This window comes from Helianthus annuus, chromosome 10 (genome assembly GCF_002127325.2).
Source record: "Helianthus annuus cultivar XRQ/B chromosome 10, HanXRQr2.0-SUNRISE, whole genome shotgun sequence".
Lineage (NCBI taxonomy): Eukaryota > Viridiplantae > Streptophyta > Magnoliopsida > Asterales > Asteraceae > Helianthus > Helianthus annuus.
This window is the reverse complement of record NC_035442.2, coordinates 165521662-165538574: the sequence shown is the minus strand read 5'-3', so window position 1 is coordinate 165538574 and position 16913 is coordinate 165521662. Positions and strand designations below refer to the sequence as shown.

Genomic DNA, 16913 nt, shown 5'->3' with positions numbered 1-16913 from the left:
AGAATAAAGGATTCATAAAACATACCTTTGCCCCGCGGCAACTCAACTGCTAATGCGGCCTCAGTAGGCACCCGGAAGTTATCTCGAATGATAACATTAAACTCCTCCTCGCCATCCGCACAAACAACTTTTTCCACCTGACCCTGGAAGTCCGGGGCAAACATCCTCCATACAGGAGCCTCCTCTGATAGCAAACGCACAAATCAGTAACGCATACGGGGATTAGCAAGTTAAACAAATGAAAAGTACGTACCACCACTTTTTTCCCGCACCACGGGTTTTGACTTCTTATTCCTCCGTGTCAACATCATGCGCAACACCCACAACTGGGTGTTGGTCAACTTCACAGACTCAATGGTCTGCAACTGCGGAAACCACTCCACCGTCTTCAAACTGGGGACCCCAATGGTCTCTGCTATGATCGTCTCGGTCACGTTCCGAAACGTCATATTTGCAACAATGGCAGCAGCCTTGATGTAGAAGAACTTCTTTTTCCACATCGTCATCCCCTTGGGAGGAGTCATCAGCTTGGGACTACCCTCTCGCTGACGGAAAGAAAAGAACCCCAAGGACACCGTCAGTTGATAAAACCGTCGGAAATCTCCAACGGTAGGCTCTATACCAAGAGCACGAAAGGTGAATTCGAAATTTCGAATCCGGATCATACCAAACGGACTCACTTGAGAAATGTGGACCTTGTACCACTCCAAAACCTCGACAACAAAAATGGTCAAAGGTAACCGGAGATTACAGTCACCAAAAAAGTTTGCCCACATGGTCACGTAACCGGCCGGAGCATCGGCACCAGTGTCACCCTCCGATGGGTAACAGGCCCCATATTCAGGAGGCATTTGGACATCAAGAAGCAGGCGATCAAAGCTCTTCTTGGTCCACCTTAACACCGGGCAACCACCACCGGCGTTTCCTCCCTCTTCCTCCTCTGCCGCCACCGGCGAGGAAGGCTCTGGGTTTTCACCCTCCACATTGTGTGGATTTGATGGTTCAGCCATCAGAAAATATCGAGGAAATAAAAGAACGTGAGTGGAAAAACTAAAAACCTCACCGGAACTTCAAGAAATATCGTCGGAGAAGACAAAGAACAAAGTTTTCTCTCACCGGAAAATTTTTGAAATTTCGAACAAGTGAGGGGAAACCACGAACGGTTTCCCCTTATATACCCATCGCAATTAATGCGGAGGGAGAAAACGAATCATCACGTTCAAAAAGAACGAATCGCACGACACCACGTGTCAAGCGCCGTTTTCGCTGACGGTTATCACGCGCGCGTGGCCGCCCACGCGCCTGACAAAAGAGACGTTTACACTCTTTGCTACAGTGCATTTAATGGCTCGGGCAGTGCAAACGTCCTTTCATTTCAGCACATGCCAGGAAGATCTCACCAACTTCCACCAACTCACACGTGAGATCAGCCACGTATGCAACAAAAAGCGACTACGTTATCCAATTATAAGCGGCATGCGGTTTCTCTGGTGTACCGCACCATAACCCATACCGCATGTCGTTTTTTAACATACCCCTAAAAATAGGTAAAAATATATATCTCTACACTATAAGGGGGTATAATACCTATCCGCACTACCCACGAGCACACGTGGAATATGCGGACATGACACACACGAGCCCGTTCAGGTGTGTCAGATGCTCAGAACCAGCATTGTTCTTTGGACTGAACCGCATCTCAGACACAGGTAAACCGCATCGCCTTCATTCTCTTCAAGCTTCAAATCCCTCCTGTCCGGTTCACAACCGCAAAGGGTACATGAACACCTTCTTTAACATAAAGAAGGAAGGGAATGTACGCGCGCGCACATCAGCAACCCTGTCTCCTGAACCTTCAAGAGCTACATCCGAGCAACACACCCACTTCGAGCGAATATGGGAATGCAAAACCGCAGACACTCACGAGTAGCTACGGACATAACCATAGCTTCCGCAGACTGGTTGCTACGGAAGAGCCAACCTAACTCCACATCACCGAACGAAGCTACTTCAAGGCAAACTCGGTATTGGAGCGTGAAGGTAAGTGGCTCCAAAAAGAACGCAGATAAGCGCTCTAAACAAGCCCTTGTCGAACAGCAAGCGTCCGAACAGCGGTAACAAGTCTGCTTATGACTTTGTTTGCCCGCCTATGGGCCGCACAGAATGAGCAATGGTGGGCATACCCTTGCCTATGACCATGTTTATTTACCCATAGTACAAATCTACATTGTTCGACCAAACATGGCCAACAATGACGCAACGAGGTAACCGCAAAGGACGTGCGGTTACTAGAGAGCTATGACGACGAACACGAAAACCCAACAAAAAAGGGATCGTCATCTCATGACTAGATGCTAAACATAGAGCTTGAGCAAAGCACTTACAAGCATCAACTACTTTTGACCCCGATCTCAGAGATTGATCTAAAGTTTCTTTTCTTCTTCATGCACCACTTCAACAAAGTGGTTTGAAGACAAGACCATCTCTCAGAGGTTGAAAGCTTGTGCATACCTTCAAACCACCATCTCAGAGGTTGGTTCGAAGTTTGTGCAGCATTACTAACAAAGTCTCCAAGAGACCTTCGGCACAACAACAGGTGGCAACCCACCTGTTGACATAAATCGGCTGACAATTTCGCATCAGACGAAATTCCTTCACCGATACGGAAGAGGCGTCAGATGACCCTTCCAGACATCTAGCTTGATTCACATACAGAAAAGACCATCCACATGGTCTAGGATCTTCTCCAGACTCCAAACTACCTTCCAAACACCATAGTCCAGTACTCCTCCCACATACAACTTGTATGTGGCAGCAACACTAGACTGGGGGACTTGAAGGGGTATGGTCCCAGATCTCGCGTCAGCATCGACCGCGAGTGACCATTACCCTTATCAAAACCCCCACCAGCTAACAACCTACTTGTGCCCATGCGAGAACGCGTCGGCACAAAGGTTGAATCCAATCTATCTAGTAACGAAGGAGGACTTACATGGAACATGAGAACGGTAGAGTGATGCGACATAGCATCACATCTGGTGTATGAAAACGGAAGTATTCACAGCGATGCGGCCTCGCACCGCGTCCAGTGAACACTTCTATCAATATAAGGAAGCCTTACCTTAGGCATATAAGAAGATGAACATAACGGTGCGGCTGACACCGCACCATATGGGCATTTTCGTCACGACAAGAGATGCAGGCAAATAGTCTCCGCGGACGACGATGCGGCCAGCACCGCATCTCGCGTATTTCTTGATCACAAGTAGGAGACGCGGTAACCTCAGACGTTACCGCATGCAGCGATGCGGCTTGCACCGCATCCTATGCACTCAACAAGTGGGACTGACACCACAGTGCAAATGGCACCAATGGCAGTTACCTGTCAGAGCTACGTAAGCAATGGACTGACGTGGCGTAACCTCCACAACCGACAAGCCTGACACACCTGCAAAGGTGCAGCACGTCGTCAGTCCATCCATCATCCTCCTCCTTCACTCCTCGGCTATAAATACCAACCCCAAACCAGGTTTGAGGTATCTCTTCACAACTCTCTCACTACTACTACTATCTTACTTTGCTTCTCAAGCAAACTACTGATTCTCACGCCGGAGAGTGGTAACAAGGAGCACTCCCCACCCCATCCTCCTTGTTACGAGTCACGGCTTGTTTCCTTGTGCAGGAGATCAACCACCGGTGATCCAGCCAGCGATCCTCGAGAGGAAGGGATTAACCCTTCTTGACGAGACCAGTGTGTTAACCCTGCCCGGTTAACCATTGTTTCATCAATTGTGCTAGATATCGTCTCAAAACTTGGGTAATTCTCTCTGTTCTCTACAGCAGAGGGAAGCATCTCAACATGTACATCTGTCTCTCTTTTTCACCTTTTGAGTGATTTTTTTTGGTATTCTTTGATAAAAAGTGAGTGTTGGTTTGGAAAGTTGCAGTTCCAGGTGGATAAATGCATCTTCCATAGTATTTGTTTTGATGAAAAAAAATTGTAAGATTAACATGATGGACCATAATTATTAAAGGTGCTAGGCGCACTCAAGGCACATAGGTCTCAGCGAGGGCCTAGGTGCATAGGTCAGCGGGGCCTGAGAAGAAAAAAATGCACTTAAATGGAAAAAATAAAATAAATAAAAGCTATTATTATGTGTCTACGGGTTTAGATATGTTTTAGGTTTGTATAAACAATAGTTTCTAACCAACAATTCTTATCTACAACAAAACAAGATCAATGTACAACTAGTGAAAAAAAAAACATGACAGTGTTCATTTATCAGAATCAATAAAGAAATGAAATGAAAAGATATTAAAAATAAAAAAAATTGTACCAAAAAATATAAAAGTTAAAAAGCAAACTGCACCATGCAGTGACTAGGTATTTTGTTTGCGCCTTGCCTCGCCTGAGCACATAGGTCGCTTTTGATAACTATGTGATGGACATATTTACTTGGTTGTAATTTCTAAAACTTGTATTGTGTCATGCACATGAATCTCCGGTTCAGTACTTGAAAACCCTTGTTCATCATGAATTACTGGGCTACCATTGTTGGATTCCTCACCTATTGCCTCTGAGATTGTCTTTCCAGACGCATCTTCCGTAAACACATCAAATGTTTTTGCCATAGCAGCAAGCTTTCGGCTAACCGAATCTCGTGACACCAATATATGTCTGTTTTGATATAAAAATATGAAAAGAAAATCAGGAGAGCGGCGGTTGATGACAATCCGGCAATGAGGAAAAGACCCTTGAAGCTATCCAGCATGAGCCTGCTAGAGTTTCCTTTAGCTCTATTCTGCTGATCACAACTGGCTGCTTCTTCAAACCATTGGTTGCTGATATTCATAATTTTCCCCTCCGTCACTTGCAGGACCGCCCTAGAAACATCATGAAGCAGCGGAGACCTTTTTGGAAATGCCTGTATGTACAAAAGAATCATCGTCAAAAGTAGGGGTGCAAACGAGCCGAGCGGCTCGAGAAAAAGATTGAAACGAGCCGAGCCGAGTCAAGCTTGAGCATAAAATAAAGCTTGTTTATTTATCGAGCCTGGCATGTGAAGCAGGCTTGTCGAGCTTTATCGAGCCTTAGTGTAATATTAGTTTTTATTAATATTTAATAATGTGTACCCCTTATTTAAAGTTGTCTAGTAACGAGCCAAGCCGAGCTTATTTAAACTTGTTTACGAGTTGAGCCCAAACCTAAAAATAAGCTTGTTTAGTAAACGAGTCCGAGCTTCACTTATCAAGCTGGTAGGCCTAAATGAGTCTATTATTTAAATTATTTTTATTTAATATATAAATTAAAAAACAATAAACAAGCGGAGCCGTGCTTGAGAAACTACCAATGAGCCGAGCTCGAGCTCTCATAAGTTTATTGAGCTCGGGCTCTACTCGTTTGCACCATAAGGGATGAAATGAAATCCTGGAATAGAACACAATAGAATGAACTTACAAAACCGAAGCCTACAGTTCTGTAGGTGGCATTAGTCATGGTATAATTGTTACAATATACAGCCAAGAAGAGCCTAATATAAGGGAGCTCGTCCATAATGGCAGACACACCTCCCTTTCGACTTCCTGCTTGTAGAGCGCGGTCATACTCCTCAAAGGTACTGTAGCTTTTCAATTTGGCATCATCGAAACCAATACTTTTCAAGATACCCACAACAAAGGAACCCTTTTGGTATCCTACTGATTCCCCATTTCTCCTGATCTGATCGATATCAGTGTGCGTAGGTCGAAGCTGTTCTACCGTTAACATCGATGTCAAGCTTGCTGTATAGCTAGAAGTCAGCACCAGTACCACAAGCACCCAAACAATCACCACAAATCTCGATAAGTTGCTTATCAACTTCTCCCCTACATAAATGCATAAGAAAATTAGTAAGTCGAACGGGTCAAAGCCTCAAAGGTGTGTGTGCCTGTGTAAATACACACTTACTGTGTGCGTAAACGAGTGTAGAGAATGAAAACCAAAAGATCATTCCAACTTGTTTACGAAATCGGTATAGCTTCCTGCAGGGCTCTTGCCATCTGGTGTAACAAAAGGTATGAATTCGGGTTTGACAGCGTAGGGCAATGCGCTAACAACTGCGTTAAAAACGTCAACACAGAAACCCGTCACGATAACTTGTTGGGTTTCAGGGTCGGTCTTGGCATCAATAAATTGGACAAACAAACCTTTTGCTGGAACCCCGATTTTTAACACGTTCTTGCTGTTGGTAGGGATCTCCCAGCCTTTAGGGATGACATGGCTGTCACCGGGCCATGTGATGGCCCGTAGTCCATTCGTTCGATGGTTTAGCTTCTTTGAGATGCCATTTCCACGGGTCCAAAACCCGATATGGTTCTCCCTGGTTTCTATTATGTTCACTACTTCATACGCCGATGACTGTAATTGTCCGTTGACGATACAAAAATCGCCACTCAACCCTTTGAAGGTTAAGTTTCGGATCCATGGAATGAGCGACGAACCCATTTCCGAGGTTCCAATGGCATCTAAATCAGTCTGCGGTTCCCGCTTTCGTCTAAAAGTAGTATCTATATCATTCCCAGCCTTCTCCAATGCCATAGCTAGACCATAAACTGTATCATACCACCATATCCCGAACATGTCTAGTTCCATCTCGTCATCCTTTGGATTGCGATCCCGGAACTCTCGTTTCCATCTTTTCTCAAAATCGGTTAACTCCTTGGACCTCGGGATATATGACTTCACACCTAGCACTCCATGCATCGAGTCTAGATTTACACGATCCAACAAATGCAAACGACTCGTGAGCACTTCAGTTATGATCCAAACGTACCCTTCTTCCATCATCCCGGCTTCATTTAAAGTGTTTGATCAATGCTGCTAGAGGTTCATCATCTTCATACACAAACACAACCTCCCTCCACTTAAAGTGTTTGATCAATGCTGCTAGAGGTTCCAGTTGAGAGTTGGAACTGTGTGCAGCCCGGATGAAATACAAGTTATCGTTTGGGGAAAGAGACGGGCTAGTTGCGGGTGAGATGATTGGAACCTTTGATTTGTTACCAATGGCGATTACGAAATCGGCTTGTGAGGATGTCGTGGGTCCTAGAATCGCTGCCGCCTGAACGTTTTTCAAGAGGTCTATGGCTACCGAAGCTGCTCGAACGCTGTCTTGTTTTGAATCACGAAAGTGAGGGTGGATTACAGCGGTGGAATCGTTATGTTTTTCGTAGAAATCGTGTATCGCCATTTCAATGCATGTTCTGCTCATCTTGCCAATGCCAGTATCCATATCAAGAATCACTCCTATATTAATTACCTCTCTTTTCGGTTTGCTATTCGCGACCCATATCAAGCACATAACGGCAATAAAGAAGGTTAGCAGCATGTGATGACATGTATTCTCCATATACGATCAACTGCCAGCCAAGATTTAAATGCAATGGTGTGTGTGTATGTGCAATTTGATAATTGCTTAAGGGCGAAGCTTAGTTGGTGCCCGGGGGTGCACCCGCCCACCCCAATGTTTTGGTTAGAAGTGTTAAGGTTCTGATTTTTCGTCCGGAAATTTTAAAAATTATATAAGATCGCCTTCCCCAATTATTTTTCCTAAGTATTTATACAATATATAAATTAAAGTAAAGTTTGTTATCACTTTGTATATCCTAAAAAATTATTCAATATATAAATTAAAGCAAAGTTTGTTACCACTTTGTATATAAGTGTTGTGTAGTTTTATAAATATATTTTAACTCTTATTTGTTTAACCCTAAATTACCCACCATACAATAAACTTAATCGCAAGCTTTTATGTGTAAGAACGGGTCATTTGAATGTTTTTTAGTTTTATTTGAAACTATTATTATTTGACCTGACCCGAATCGATAGCCGACCCGACCCGAAACATAACGATAGGAAAAAAATTTGGGTCTCATCACTTTACGCTCACTCGAAACTTTTGGTCAAGCTCCGCCAGTTTTGCTAGTTCTTTGTTTGAACTTTCATCACATAACGACTTCCAAGATACGAATTATATAAACTCATATACGTAACTAAAGTTTCTTATACGTTTGATTGGTTCAGAAAAAAAAAAAAAAAAAAAAAAAAAAACTTGTAATTTCGGAATTTTCTTAATACCATGATAATTTAAATCCAATTTTAGTATATTTTGAATATACAAGTCTCCGTGTTTTTAATAGAATTGCACAACTATTGAATTGGTCAAAATTAATGAAAAGGAACTTTAAGATGTTGAAATCTATACATATAATAAAAAAAAAATTATGAGAAAACTACATATAAATGAGAAAACTAGAAAATTAACTAAAAAAACTAAAAAATATACCAATTTTTTTTTTACAATTTTTTAACAAAAAATCGCTAGTTTTTATACATAAAAAAATTTTCAAAAAAAAAGAATTTTTTTTTGTTGTATTGCACATGTGCAATATATGTGATTATATGTGTACTACACATGTGCACTATATCCGTAATAGTGCACATGTGCAATAAAACAAAAAAATTTATTTTTTTATTTTTTTGAAATTTTTTTTCCAGGTATAAAAACCTGCGATTTTTTTATAGAAATTAAAAAAAAATTGGTATGTTTTTTGGGTTTTTTAGTTAGTTTTTTGGTTTTATCATTTAAACTAGTTTTCTCATGATCTATCCCCTATATATACACTTGTTATCATATTAGGCCATGTCTTATAGATAATTATAATTTTAATTTAATCTCTTCTAATTAATTATAGATAATCCTCCTACTAAATATTATTTAGTTTAATTATTACTTTTATATTTATCTATTTACTTCAAATTCAAACTTAGTTATCTAATTTGATATTAGAGTAAATTACGATTCTGGCCCATGTGGTTATATCACTTTTACCCTTTTAGCCCAAAAAGGAATTTTTTAACATCTGAGCTCTCAACATCTTTTTTTCTAACCCTTTTGGACCCCAACGTCTTTTTTTCTAGCCCTTTTGGTTGTCTTTTTTTCTAACCCATTTAGAAAAAAAAGACGTTGTGGGCTCAAATGTTAAAAAATTCGTTTTTTGGCTAAAAGAGTAAAAGTGATATCACCACAGGGGCCAAAATCGTAATTTACTCTTGATATTAACTATATATTTGAACGTTTTGTTTAGTTTGGTATCAAATAGATTTTACGAAACTTAAAATAAAATTAACTAATATTATTTATCATTTCTACATTTACAAGTTTTAAATAAATGGTTAAATTTATTGAGACTTCGTTACATTTACAAGTTTTAAATAAAGGGTTAAATTTATTGAGACTTTGTTAACAAATTTTACTACAATATAATAATCTATTTATATCAATATAAATATATATTTATACTATACTATATAATAAAACATTAATGTGTAACACCTATCATTCATTGTAAGCATTTATTTTATGATTTTTTCGCCTCACTTCCAAACTTATCTTATATTAAATAAATAAATAAATGAATAATGAGCTAATATTAAATTTCATCCTACTTTAAATTTTGAAACCATTCTTCTGTTTTTCTAATAAAATATTTTTAAATAATACAAATTATTTATCACGAAAACCAAACTTTGTATTAATATATGAAATATTTTTATTTTCAATTACTAAAAAAATTATTATATCAATTTTATTACATAATTTATAAATCAATTTGTCGGAATTGGTACCAACATTTTATCACTCAAATAGATGTTGATTTGCTTCTTGAATAACATATCTTCTTTTTAAGAACCATCTTCACAATCACCATATCCATCGCGTATCGAGTATTATCCATTAGTATATTGAAAGATATGACTTTTTTATTATTGGTATATAAAATTAGATTTATTAAACCCGTGTAATACACGTGGTTTTTTTTATAGATATACCAAAATTACATTTATTCGACCCGTGTAATAGATGAGGTTTTTTAAGATCTAACTTTTTTATTATTTGATATATAAAATTAGATTTATTCAATTCGTACAATACACAGGGTTTTTTAAGGATATATATTTTTTATTATTTATAATGGAAATTACATTTATTCAACCCGTGTAATACACATATTTTTAAAGATGTAACTTTTTATTATTTGGTATATAAAATTACATTTATTCAACCTGTGTAATAAATGAGGTTTCTTAAAGATGTATTATTTTATTATTTGGTAAACAATATTACATTTATTCAACTCGTGTAAAACAAGCGGTTTTAAAGATATAACTCTTTTATTTGGTATATAAAATTATATTTATTCAACCCGTACAATATGGTTCTTATAGATAAAACTTTTTATTATTTAATATATAAAATTACATTTATTCAACCCGTGCAATAAAAGAGGTTTTTAAAGATATATTGTTTTATTTTAGTATATAAAATTCATTTATTTGACCCGTGTAATACACGGGGTTATAACCTAGTATATATATACACACACCATGCATATTCTCACAAATTACCGAAGAAAACAGAATTCTCTCTTAGTTCCCATAGCAATAAGAAACTACCGGGGAAAACAAAGTCTATGCTGTTTCTCCTACTTACCGGGGTGTTTCGGACCGGATTTACATCCGAAAACGGTAATACCGGTATAACCGGTCGGTATTTACCGGTTTTTAAAACATTGGAATTATCTCTTAGTTCCCATAGCAATAAGAAACAAATACATATATATAGTTTTAAAACTCTAAATATTCACAAAACTTCTGTAAATAAAAAATTATCTTATTTATATATTTTTATATTTAACATTATTTAAAGGTATTGTTATCATTTTATGTATTTTTATAATTACATATATGAAAAAACAAATTATTTATATGTAATAACCAATTTACGAATATGTAATTGTAAAATTACATATGAAAAAATGATAAAACTACTTTTAACACGCATGGAATCATAATAAATGATAAAAAATACCCTTAAACAATGTTAAATACAAAAAATATATAAGTATAATGATTGTTTATTAGGAGTTTCGTAAGTTCTACAGTTATTTATAGTTCTGAAATGATCCTTACCCTCTATATATATATATATATATATATATATATATAGGAGAAGGATCCGTTAGGAACCATCCTTTATTGTGAGAACCGCGAGAACCAATGTGAATACGTGGCATAATTGTAAATATATTGAATTCTAATAAAAAACACACGGTGTCATAATTGTAAATATATGGATCTGTAACATAAACACGCGTGTCCCCTGTTTTAGGGTTTCTTCATCACATTTGTTTTTTTTGGGTAAAGTCTTCATCACATTTGTTCCCAATCCACAATCTGTATCATCATCATCTACACTTTGATTGAAGTTCACGGCTGTTCACGGCGGCATACCGGCGGCACACATGAGTTTATGGTGGTTCTCGCGACATTAGACAACAGTGTATCCCATAAATTTCATCCCACAAATTTCATTGCTGGGGCATTCGGGATTATTGCTACATATGGCGTCCTCTGATTCATCTCGTGTTGAAATATCTCGTGCTGAACATACCGCATCCGATGATACTAACCCACCAATCTCTGAATATCATCCTCATACATCTGATACTACCTATCTTGGTGGTCCATCTGCTGCCAAACCCGTATATGTTGTCAAACCAATTGAAAGTTGCAAAATTGTGTACACAACAGTTGATAGTCGACATTCCCTTCATATATTTGAAATACCTACTCTTAATTCCATGTCAATACCAGCTAATGTTACAGTATCATCTGGGAATGCATCTGGGAATTTCAATATATCTGACCAATCTTTGTCGATTGACACTACTTCGACTGGTACAACACCCACAAATACAAAACAACCTCAATTGCAGTTCATTCGGTTTGAGACTAAAGGTATCCCATGTCCATTTTGTGTAATTTGTATATTATTCAATGCTATACATGTTTAAAATATATTCACATTCATATTATGTTGTCACTAATTATTAATCAACAATATATGCACATGTGCACTGTGTTAACTGAACCATATTATAAATTATGATACATTATAAATATATGCACATGTGCATTATGACGACAATTAATTTGTTAGATTGTATATTAAATTACATTGCACATGTAATTTGTTAAATTTTCTTATTAAACTCACAGGAACAATTACGGCTGCTATACATTCTACGCCCAATGGCACCCCATATTGGATACCTGAAGTTGATGTTGAATACATTCCTGTTATAACTAGTGTGAACACATATCATTTTTTGTAATTATATTATGTTTATAAAAAAACACACGCGTTCTGTTTTTTTCCTTATGTCATTGTTATCTCCACTTTAGGGTTTCAGTAGTTCACCAGCACCAGTTCATGGTCTTCACACTAGGCTGAGAGGCATCCACGGCGGTTCACGGAGGCGGAGAGCCGTGCACGGTGGTTTTCACGGCATATAGATAGTCGTGTTCATGTATTTCATGGCGGTTGCAGTCGGCACGATATTTACAGCGGCATATGGCGTCTTCTGATCCATCATGTGTCGATCCTCGTATATTCGACGAACCTCCTCATATATTGTCTGAATATCATCCTCATATAACATCTGATGCTGACTTTGGTGGTCCATCTGCTGTCAATCCCGTTGATAGTCACATAATTATGTCTAAAATTGTTGAAAGTCGACATACCCTTCATGGGTTTGAAATTCAGACTCTTGACTCTATGTCTATATCACTTTGACTGGTACAACACCTACAAATACAGAACATCAAGAGTTGCAATTCATTCGATTTGTGACTAAAGGTATTATGTTGACTGTAAATGATGTATATACTCTGTAATGATATTGTATTAAATGATATGCACATGTGCATTATACTTACTGTAAATGATGTTGTATTAAATTATATACACATGTGCATTATGCTGATTGTAAATGATATTGTATTAAATTATATGCACATGTGCATTATGTTGAAAATTAGTCTATGTCGCTGTTTTATGGATTCTGAACAAGTGCCTTATGGAGAACTATCCAATTATGTGCAGAATGGCAGCAAACAAATGGTCTTTGGTGGCGGACAACTACAAAAAATAGGGTAGGTGACTGTGTGGGATTAGCAATTGAAGAACAAGCCGACAACCGGGGAGGCATGGGTGGAGTTTATGCAGCTTTTGGCACTGCTGAGAGACACCAGAATGGAGATGGTTCAAGATGGGTGGGGTTGGCACTCGGAAAATAAGTCGACTTTTAATGTTAAAACCGTTAGAGAGGATTTGTGTGTCACAAGCGGGGACCTGTCAAGTGGCTTTGTAATGACCTGGAATGGTTGGGCTACACCTAAAGCTAACATGTTAGCATGGAAAGGCGTTGAAGGCATGTTACCGACAAAGACGGAGTTGGAAAAAAGGGGTAATTCAGACCAGCAACACATTGTGCCCGGTTTGCGAATACGAGCAAGAAACTGTTGAACACATTCTCATTACGTGTTTGATGTCGAAAACGCTATGGTGGATGGTCGGAGCATGGTTGGGAGTAAAAGATTTTCCTGTAAGCTGGAGATTTCTAAGAAGAAGAAAAAGGCAGTCAACTGCATAGTGATGGCTACATTAGGGATAATATGGTCGAGCATAAATGAGAAGGTATTCAAAGTCATGCAGATTTCAAATGCTAGAAGATCGGAACAAGTCAAGGAGTGTACTCTGTTGTGGATGAAAGTCATAGCCAAAATGGAGAACTAGAGCCAAAATGGAGAATTTAGTGACTGAAGAGTGGTACACCAGTGGTGTGAATGTAACAGAAAATTAGGAGTTTATATGTTTATTGTAAGCGTTCTTCTCTAGTTCCTGGCTAGAGTTCTGGTTTGAATATATGGCATCTTGTTCTGTTAAAAAAATGTCGTTATATATAAAATGATAATGCTCGTGTGCATACATGTTTACTGTTTCACTCCACATCGTTGCTGTTTTGACCAATGCACATGTGCATATATGTTTACCATTTCATTACACATGGTTATTGTTTTGAACAATGCACATGTGCATACATGTATATTTTTAATTACATGTAATCCGTTTTCCTTACATATACATCAACATATGTAATGTGGTACCCCATATGTAATATGTAATAGGGTACCACATACGTAATATGATATAAACGAAAATACAATATTTCAAAATATACACATGCATTACCGACATGTTTATTGTTTTTTATTAATGCACATGTGCATTACCAACATTAACACAGTTACAACAAGTAAATATAACACCCTCATCATAATAATCACATAATCCGATCAACAATCATTATTGCACATATGCACTACCAACATATACTATACCAAACAACATATTACATCCTAAATTAACAAATATAACCATCTGTAATACATTATACAATACTACTATGTATGTTATTTCAAACTATGCACATGTGCAGTACCAACATACCCTCTACCAAACAACATAATACATCATATATTCACGAACATGATCATTCGCCTCTGATAACGACAGTTTTTTGTTGCTATCTTCACCCTCATGTTCTTAAGTTGCAGGTCTTGAATTTCTTTATCTTTGTTGAATATGCAATCAAACTTCTCACCACTCTCTTTATACATCTCCATATGTCGCATAGCGAACAACCCGCAATCTGTAAAGTAATAAAGGGATTTCGTTTATTTGTTCAATTTTTTCATAGTGATTTCGCTCACTTGTCCTCCTCTTTATGCTTTTTTTTCTTCTTGTGCACCTACATGTGATATATTTAATGTGTTTACATAAATGATATCATTTAAAATGAAAGTAATAAAGGGATGCACATGTGCATAAACTCCCAACTGCATCATCGAATATTATTCAACGTTTTTTACCTCTTTGTTTAACCGTTGCGTAATCATCTTCCATTGCATCCGACATTTTTTTGACTCTTCATCCCTTGATTTCAAAACTTAAGTTACCTTCTTTGATTTTTTTTCCGTTATCGATATACGATAATAAACAAAACAAAAAAATATGTGATTAACAAACATACAATCTCAATAAATATGTGCATTAACATTAACTTTATCATTACTATATACCCTATGCATATGTGCATCAACATAAATTACATTGTTAACATATTATGGCAAAATTCTGGCAAACTATGCACATGTGCATAACTATGCAAATGTACAACAACATTAATGACCTTATTAACATATTCTGGCAAATTATGCACATGTGCCTAACTGCACATTTACATCCATATGACTGACCTAATTGAAATAATATGGCAAAATATGCATGTGCATTAACATGACTGAGCTTATCAACAGGTTTGCTTCGATAAAAAATAATGGACAAAACAAAAGTTACTTTCTTCGATTTTTACCTCTTTTTTTAACTGTTGTGTAATCATCTCCCATTGCATGTCGCATAATCATCTTCCATTGCATCCGACATTTTTTTTGACCCTTCATCCATTGACTTCAAAACAAAAGTTACTTTCTTCGATTTTTTCCCATTGTTGATCTACAATAATATACAAAACAAAAAATAATAAAATACTAAAAAATAATATCAATAATTCCGTATAAGCCTATTCTGTATAAGCCTATTATGTTGTGTTAATGCACATGTGCATTAACTGTATAGATCATAAAATTATCTTATTATCCTGTTCCGTATAAGCCTATTCTGCCTATTCAGTATAAGCCTATTCTGTCGTGTTAATGCACATGTGCATTAACACCACATAACTTGTCAACAGTCATAATTCAATAGTAAAAACCCTATCATTTACCAAATAAACTTATGTGTTGCCAATCATATCCAACATTATGCACATAACATCATTCCTTAATTAAAAAAATACATAAAACAACACATCAGTACCGCATTACATATAGTTCATCACAACATTAGCCCTTCTGTTCACAAAAAAACATATATATACCACAATTTTCAATAATTCATTTATGGAACAATTGTTTAAATGTAATAACCACATAATAACATGTCTGAATCGACGGTTAATAGTTGTTTTATCATATACGACTACAAAACAAGGTGTATAAACTTACAAATTCACGGAACGGTGCAACAGATAATCGATATTCCGTTAGACGATGTGTGTTCTTCCGATTATCCCTATCTGTGCAACAAACCTCGATGTTACGATCGTTTTGCCCTAATTTAGATTGGAATACGAATGTGCGATCGATGATTATGTTGTTAATGCACTGAATCGACTAATTTTTTTGACGAACTGCTGGTATCTGATATCGTGGAGCGTATATCTTGATTTTGTAGGATGAATCGCACGGATTGATGATGATTGTAGGTTATCAGATGTATCGGACGTGAATAATTGATGTATTGTGATTTAATGTTTGTTTGAAGTCCAAACTAGAGGAGAATCAAGGATAGAGGAGAATCAGGGATAGAGGATAATCAGGGATGTGAGGCGGTTATTTTGAAAGTTATATGTATTTACAATAATGCCATGTGTTCACACTGGTTCTCGCGGTTCTCGCAATAAAGGTGGTTCTCGCATGAACCCTACCCTATATATATATATATATATATATATATATAACATTATTTAAAGGTATTGTTATCATTTTATGTATTTTTATAATTACATATATGAAAAAACAAATTATTTATATGTAATAACCAATTTACGAATATGTAATCATAAAATTACATATGAAAAAATGATAAAACTACTTTTAACACGTATGGAATCATAATAAATGATAAAAAATACCCTTAAACAATGTTAAATACAAAAAAATATAAGTATAATGATTGTTTATTAGGAGTTTCGTAAGTTCTACAGTTATTTATAGTTCTGAAATGATCCTTACCCTATATATATATATATATATATATGTATATATATATGTATATATATATATGTATATATATATATATATATATATGTATATGTATGTATATATAGGGCAAGGATATACAGGA

General features: G+C 36.8%; 1 pseudogene; it reads right to left on the bottom strand.

The window, feature by feature from the left end:
* Positions 1-4568: 4568 nt before the first annotated feature.
* LOC110883208 lies at positions 4569-7388 on the bottom strand (annotated as a pseudogene).
* Positions 7389-16913: the final 9525 nt, after the last annotated feature.